The following is an 8728-nucleotide window of genomic DNA, read 5'->3' on the forward strand; positions in this document are numbered from 1 at the left end:
GTGAATCCCAAATTTCCCCTGGCCTCAGTGGTCTGGACTGTTTTTTATTTCCTTTCTTTACATCTCTAGCACCCTCTTAGTAATGCTTTCTATAGTGAGCACTTCCTTTGGAGCTGGGCAGCCAGACGCTTAAGAACCTCAGCTGAGAACTCCAGCCAGCTCAAACCCTCAACGGATAGGCACTGACAGTGCTGTTGTGAATTATATTGGGGTCTAAAGCTTGAAATTCCTTACTGTCCCTGTCTCCAGCTCGGTTACCGAGTTGCAGTGTGGGCCGCCTCTGCTGGACTGTGTCTCAGCCTCTTCACCTCCAAGCATTGAAGGCTCGTCTCAGGCATGCATTTGGTTTGTAATAGCTCTTTTGGAGCCATGGAGGATTGGGGTTAGCACTTTCCCACTTGGGCACACACACCAGGATCTAAAAGTAGGACAGAAGAGATGCTAGTCTGACAGATTCTGTCTGACTCTTGCTATCCCTCAGTGCCTGGACTGGGACATTTTCTACTAGGCTTTGTGTGTGCGTGCTGAGTCACTTCGGTCGTGTCTGACTCTTTGCGACCACATGGACTGTAGCCCGCCAGGCTCCTCTGACTATGGGAGTCTCCAGGCAATACTGGAGTGGGTTGCCATGCCCTCCTCCCGGAGATCGTTCTGCCCCAGGGATCAGACCTGCATCTCTCATGTCTCCTGCATTAGCTTTGCTTCTTCTCTAATCAAGGAGTTCATCTTTGCTCCTCAGATCATACTACCACTTCCTCAAACTGACGCTTCTTTGGACCAGACCCAAGGCCCATGTGCCTTTAAATCCCCATTGTTCTACACTGTTGTGTCTGACTCTTTTGTGACCCCATGGACTGTAGCCCCACCATTTCGCTCTGTCCATGGGATTTCCCAGGCAAGAATATTGGATGGGTTGCCATTTCCTTCCCCAGGGGATCTTCCTGACCTGGGGATTGAACCCATGTCTCATTAGCAGGATTATTCTTTACAACTAAGCCATCCAAGAAGCCCATAGTCCTAATAAGTTCTAATAAGAGTGTTTTTATTAAAAGGAATGAATGAATGAATGTCTCAAGCTATTTGAAAAGCCCTACCAGGAACTTCCCAAACTTTCTTTTTATGCTTAATTATTGTCATTGTTTAATCTCCTGAATACATGAAAATACTTAATTTTGTCCATGTTGGCAGTACAGCCTTACCTATAATATAATCAACATTTATTTTTGAGGGGATGATATAAAAGGTGTGAATGTGATTATGATCTACAGATATTCCAAGAATAGAGAGGATAGAGAAAATTTTCTTTAGGTAGCAGGGCTTGAGCTAGACAGTTAAAGGAGCATAGACTTTAAGCAGAAAGAAAGATTTTCAGATGAGAAGAGAAAGAGAAAGAAATGAGTGTAGAGATGAGTCTTGAATATTAAGGATAATGAGAGCAGTGAGGACACTCATCTAATTGTAACCAGTGCTGGGGAGCAGAGAGAAGGAAGGATAAAAGAACAAAATAAAGCCAAAATATATGTGAATCTTTGTATTCTCCCCTCCTCTGTCTTTTTAGTCTCCTCACTCTCTAATAGTGTCCCTATACTAAATGGAGTGAACCAAAACGGTGATGGGATTAACCCTTGCATACTTGTATTTCATATCCATATTTTAACTGCTGACACCTTTTATCTCTTTTCATTACCTCTGCTCTTACAATCTATGTTTTCCACTGAGCTGCCATAAAGATCTTTGTAGACTGTAAATTAGATCCTGTCTCCTCTGCTCAAAAACCTCTAATCACTTTCCATTTTTTGGCATTATTTTTTAAAATATTCTTTTCCATTATTGTTCATCATAGGATTTTGAATATGGTTCTCTGTGCTGTGCATCTGCTGACCCCAACCTTCCACTCCACCCTTCCCCCAGCCCTCCCCACCTTGGCATCCTCCAGTCTGTTCTGTGATTCTGTTTCTTTTTTTAGACAGGTTCATTTATGTCATATTTTAGATTGCACACACAACTGATATATTATTTGTCTATTTCTGATTCACATCACCTCGTTTGATGATCTCTAGTTGCATCCCTATTACTGCAAATGGGATTATTTCATTCTTTTTATGGGTGAGGCTATTCCTTTGTGTATCTGTACCATATCTTCTTTAAACCTTTATCTGTTGATGGACATTTGTTTCCATGTCTTGGCTATTGTGAATAGCACTGCTCATAGAGATGATGAACATTAGGGTGCATGTATCTTTTTGAATTATAGATTGTCTGGACAAAACTATACTTGGTTTTGGCCTGCTCTCCATAGTGGCTGTACCAACTTACATTCCCACCAACAGTGTAGGTGGGTTCACTTTTCTCCACACTCTCACCAGCATTTGTTGTTTGTAGACGTTTTAATGAAACCGTTAGACCAGTGTTGAGGTGGTACCTCACTGTAGGTTTGATTGACATTTCTCTAATAATTAGCAATGTGGAGCAAGTATTCATGTGCCTATTGGTCATCTATGTATCATCCCTGGAAAAATGTCTACTTAGTTCTTCTGCCCATTTTGCAATTGGTTGTTTGGTTTTTTTGTTCATTTTATTCATAATGGATGCTAACATCCTCACAATGGCCCTCACGTGAAGGTTTGGGTTTTATCCTGTAAGCACTGGGAGTCGATGAGAAAGTTTGAGCTGAGTAGTGTCTAACAAATCCATGCAGCTAGACCAACACGCATCATCTTCCCATCACCCCTTCCCATCTTTTCTTCTGAACTCTCACAAAATAAATCAGTTCAAAAGGCTTCTGTTTCTTTAGCTGGTAAAGTGAAATTCTCAACATCCTGGGGTTGGACCAAATGCCTTTTCACAGCTTGAGTGTTTGGGTCCAGAGGTGGGCATTGCCTGTGAAAATGGAGTCAAGGCTGCCATAGTCTAAGCACCATATGCTTCTAGCTGATTGTCTGGTTACCCTGACTGGGTCCGTTAGTATAAAGCATAAAAAAAACCTGGATGAACAGGACTGGCCATTTGGTCCCAACATCTGGTGGTGGCGCCCTAGATATTTTTATCTTTCTCTCACCCAGATGTTCAGTTCTCCTGACACTCAGCTTTGTCTGGCAGGTGAAGTGATGGAGAATGCCCTGGTGATTTGAGGAAAAGGGATTTCTTTTTCAGCTCCTTGTGAAAATAGATGAGTAATCAATCAGTAAGACTTCTAAGGTATATTAAAAATATTGGTTCAGTTTTACACTTACCAATAGATCTCTATTCATTTACCATTCTCTCTTTTACATTCCTTTCTCAAAATCTCTAAAACTCAAGCAAAATAAAACTGAGGAATCCAAAGCCTCCCTTTGTCCTGAATAGGTGCATTTAAACCAATAGAACACTTTCGCCCAAATGGTTCAGATAGTTCACTTACTTTTCGCTTTGCTTACACAGTTCTGGCCTTACAGCTTTATTATGTTCAGTGATCATTCTGAAGAGCAACTTATACATAAAGCCTGTGGGTGCAGCAGAAAAGATAAGTGTAGGTCTGGTGTTCTTTCCCCAGCAGACCGAGTCCTTAGGGTTGTGTTGAAAATCATGGGCTACCATTGCTTCTAAGATCCCCTTGGAGTTTTTGTTTCTGATTCTTAGTTTTCAGGAAAGGCTGCGTTCAGATCTCTCCACTCACTGGATGCTGCACGCTCTTATGCCTTGCCGTTTTGAACCCTCTAAGGAGATGAAGAGATGCTGTGACTTCAGCTGTTTTTGCCTCATTGGCAAGGTTAGCAGCTATCAGACTCTACCAGACAGCAGGAATATAGATCTTGCTCTCCTGGAAGCCCCTGTTAAAACTCTAGGGTAGCTGAGAAATGAACAACCTCCTGACAGGAAAGAGAACAGCGCTGAGTATAATAATAACATAGTGTGCTTGCCTGATTTATTTCATCCCAAAATTCCTGTGTGCTTTGCCGACACTCTACCAGCTAATCCTAATTGACAAGTATTATTATTAGCATTTTATAGGTGGGGGACCAGGAGAGGAGCACTGTGAGCACTGAGACCCTAAACAAATAGTCATAACAAAGTTGATAGATTTGATGAGTTTCCAACTATGAGAAAAGAGAATATGAGAAAAGAAGAAAAAAATATTCTGATCACTATTTTCATTTAGCTTGAACAATATTGATCTACCCTTGAGGGATTTTTTTTTCTTTTTAACTTTGGGGTTATTCTACAGAGCATTCATTCAAGTTTTTGAAAGACCCTTATTCTTGAATTTCCTGAGTCATCTGTAGTTTTTCCAAAGCCAGTCATTTTTCTTTTCCCAACTTTCAGGATACCTCACTTTCCTAGTGTTATTCCTGCCTCATTAATTGCTCCTCATCTTCCCAGTCTTTGAGTCCTTGGACCACTTCTTTCATTTATATATATGTATCCTCTGTTGGCAACTATAAATCTCATGAATTTACATATAATGCTGTTATACATATGAAGTATGTATGTGTGTGTATGTGTGTTCGTATTCCAGGCCTCTCCAGGTGTCTGCTGCTAAGAGGAAAACCTCAGGTGGGGAGCCTGCCACTATGAATCCATCACCAAAGATAGTGACTGTCTGACTTTTTCCATCTTTCAGCTTCCTCTAACTCTCCCTTCCTAGCCTGCCTAATTTTGTGAAAAGTTGGGAAGTCAAGGTTTATGACCCTATTGTATAGCTCAACGAACTCTACTCAATGCTCTGTGGTGGCCTAAATGAGAAGGAAAAAAAAAAAAAAAAAAGCGACATATTTACACATACAGCTGATTCACTTTCCTATACAATAGAAGCTAGCACAACATCATAAAGGAACTATACCCCAATAACAGTTAATAAACAGAAAAAAAAGATTAATGAGCCCTTACACTCTCTTACTTATTGCTATAGGCTCTGAAATACTCCCCTTAGCCCTTTTATTCTCATTCTAAACAATCTCTTCAGCTCCATGCTAAATCAGATATCACTAACTCATGGCTTAAAATAATACTATGCTCTCCCTGCTGAAATATGATATCCAAGCAAGATTGTCCATTGTGTTGTTTATAACTAAAATATTTGTATAAAATTTATCTCATATATCTTATATTACATAAAACATTTAGAAGCAATGTAATGTCAAAATAGATTATATCTATGGGTCAGTCTTTAAAAAGAATTATAGAACAATAGTTAACTTTATAACTTATGCTTATGTAGTACATGAAAAAGGAAGCTGCAGAAAAATATGTACAGTATAAATCCATTTTGCTACCATATATATGTGAACGTGTATGTTTCGACATTTATTGTAAAATGATTTAAATAATTACCTCTATCCTGTGACTTTTATTTTATTTATTGTGCTCTCCTAAATTTCGTATAAGGAATACTTGGTATTTATGACATAAAAGAAAAACTCTTAATATCCATTTAAGATGAAAAGTAAATGAGTTCATTGATTCTATATTCGGTGATAATATGGGCCCATTTATTTGTCTAAGAGAAGTATCCCTATTTCTTTTGGGGAAATAATAGCTCTTTGAAGTTCACATTTGTTTATGGTTTCTGATTGCTTAAGTTCATCAGTCAAGGAATTGTTTTGACAAAATGAGGGACTCAGGCAGAAATTAGGGTTAGAGTCTGAGAAAATATGCAGATATCCACATATTACTTTGTGTGGAGAAGGAAAATTTATGCTGAATGTCCTATGACAATAAGGAGACAAGTTTCTGTACTTGGATAGGTTCTGCTATTGTCCTCCAATTGCGCTGTCATGTCCAGCTCTTTGTGGTCCCGTGGACTATAACCCATCAGGCTTCTCTGCCCGTGGAGTTTTCCAGGCAAGAATATTGGAGCGGGTTGCCATTTCCTCCTCCTGGGGATCTTCCTGGCCCAGGAATCAAACCTGCATCTCTTGCATCTCCTACATTGGCAAGTGAATTCTTTACCACTAGCGCCATCCAAGAACCAGGAAGAAACTGGGGTTAGAAACTGAGAAAGATGGAGATATACACACATTGCTTTGTGTGGAGAAGGGCAATTCATACTGAACATCCTCTGACCATAATGAGAAAAGTTTCATCACTTGGACAGTCCTATCACTGTTTTTGCAATTCCTACCTATTTCAAAATAACAGAGATCTCAAAAGGAAAGCTCCAGTTTTGTCACTATTTTTTAGCACTGTTCTAAGACTGAAAGGAAAGAGGAAAACATATAAATTGGTGATTTTCCTAAAGCCACCACTTTGTCTATAAAGAATTTTTATTGAATCAAGTGATTAGGCATGTGTAGTTAACAGAATGCATTGTTGAGTGGTTAGTACACATAGAGAGATTAATGTGGTCAAGAAGAGTCAGGGGAGATTTCAATGATATGTTGGCATCTTAAAAGATACTTATCAATATGAAGGGAGTATTATTTTGGCAAGATAAACAAGGGACATGCCAAGAAGGCTGATATTGAATGGCTCCTGTGGGTGATTGAGTTAATAGAGGATAAGCTTGGGTATCAACTTGTGGGTAGGGTAAAAATTCTAAGTGTCAAATGATATGCAAACTCAAATTTTGACAACTTGCCTGATAGTTCATAGTGACCTTCTGGTAAAGCCAGTGGTTACACACAGGTCTCCATCTTATTAGAGGTGAGATGAGAATTAAGAAATTGATAGGAATTTTTCCTTTAAAGATATTGATCATCCATCCATGAATCTGGCCTGTAGGGGTCAGATGTGGCCATTCTTCAATATTTTGAGTTATCATAGCATAGTGAGCATGAGCTAAGGGCCCTGGAATAGAAATGTCCTAAATCGCAGCCTATCTCTACCACCATGCAATTGCGTAACCTTGACAAATGGGTACCTCCAACCTAGAATTCAGTTTCATCTAGTTATTTATTAAATGGAACATTGCATACTGATGAGAAAGAGAGAGGTCTGTGGCAGTGGAAGGTAAGAATAGTAGTAACTGGGGCTCCAATTTTAAAAATATCTTTGAAGAAACATAGGGAAGGGAAGGGAAAGTTGTTCAGTCATGTCTGACTCTTTGCGACCCCATGGACTGTATAATGCATGGAATTCTCTAGGCAAGAATGGGAGTGGGTAACCTTTCCCTTCTCCAGGGGATGTTCCCAACTCAGGGATTGAACCCAGGCCTCCCTCATTACAGACAGCTGAGCTATGAAGAAACATAGGAAGCAAGTCTTATGCTGGCTCATCAGGCGGCACTAGTGGTAAAGTACCTGCCAGCCAATGTAGGAGATAGAAGAGATGCAGGTTCAATCCCTGGGTCAGGAAGATCCCCTAGATGGGAAGTGACAACCTGCTTCAGTATCCTTGCCTGGAGAATCCCATGGACAGAGCAGCCTGGGAGGCTGCAGTCCACAGCGTCGTAGAGAGTTGCACACAGCTGAAGTGACTTAGCACACACAACCAGCCAGTTATAGTCAGAGGCTCTCCCTGCCATGCACGGAAAACCACCAACAAACCTCCCGAGTCCAGCCAGTTATAGTCAGAGGCTCTCCCTGCCATGCAGGGAAAACCACCTACAAACCTCCTGAGTCCAGCCAGTTATAGTCAGAGGCTCTCCCTGCCATGCAGGGAAAACCACCTACAAACCTCCCGAGTCCTTCAGGTGGGCCATGGCTCCTGCAGAAGAAGGGTTTACATGGGTTCATCTGGTCATGTAAATCTCAGCTTTCTTATCACCCACGGTGCCCATGTAGGACCCAGGATTGCTTGAAAGTTTGTGGATTCTTGTATATGACTCTTTCACCACGCTCCAAATTATACTGCTTTTCCATCAGAAAACTTTTTTTTCTAGGACATTGATAATCCTTCCCCAGCCTTCTCTCCCAGAGTCTCCCTACCCTTACACTTTCTTTCCTTCTGAGATTTCTTATCAGGACCCCCTACGGCACAGTGATTTTGTGCAAACCCCTCTGATGTGAAAACTGAGAAAAATCTCTCTGGAATCTTTTTGAAGCTTTGATTGATGTAAAGCACAATAAAAGCACAGCTGGAATTGGAGATGCCAAGCTTTGCTTTTTGGCTCAGCATCCAAGGGAAGGGGGAATAGCGAGCTTTGTTTGGTCTTTAATGTAAAAGCAGAGCCAAGATGAAGCAGGGTGCCATTTATAAAAATACGTTGGAGCCATAACTGTGCTTTGAAACTAATGAGAATAATGTTTAGATTAATAGCGTAGGTCATATTTCATGCATTGTATTAAACACGGGAGAAAAAGAGCAGAAGGAGAAAGTTGGCTTACCCTTCAAAAATCTACACACATCACTAATCAAAAGACACCTTTTAATGTTCTTGCAAAAATGCAATAAATGCTAGCTAAAACCTCCTACGATGCATTCGATTCTTCTACAAATTTTTGCCATCGTCTTTTGAAATGTGGGCCAAATTACTTTTTCCAAATATCTGTTTAGATGAGATTATTAGGCTTTTTTAAATGGAAAGGTTCATAGAGCACCTTGAGATCTGAATACGAAAATATATCTTCTAATCTTTAGTAATTCATGTATCTATAAATTTCAAACCTGATACGTAAATGTTCACAGGTCCATGATGAATTGTTAGCTCAGTGAATGCAAGATGAAAAGCAGGTCAATTTCAAAGCAATTCAAATGTGAATAAAAATAAATATGCCTACATCTTAGTATGGATGTAAATATTAAATAAGTAAAAGTGGTTTATGAGTTAACCATAGCTAAATATTATATATATATACATATACATACATAT

The sequence above is a fragment of the Muntiacus reevesi genome, chromosome 9, assembly GCF_963930625.1.
Source record: "Muntiacus reevesi chromosome 9, mMunRee1.1, whole genome shotgun sequence".
Taxonomy (NCBI): domain Eukaryota; kingdom Metazoa; phylum Chordata; class Mammalia; order Artiodactyla; family Cervidae; genus Muntiacus; species Muntiacus reevesi.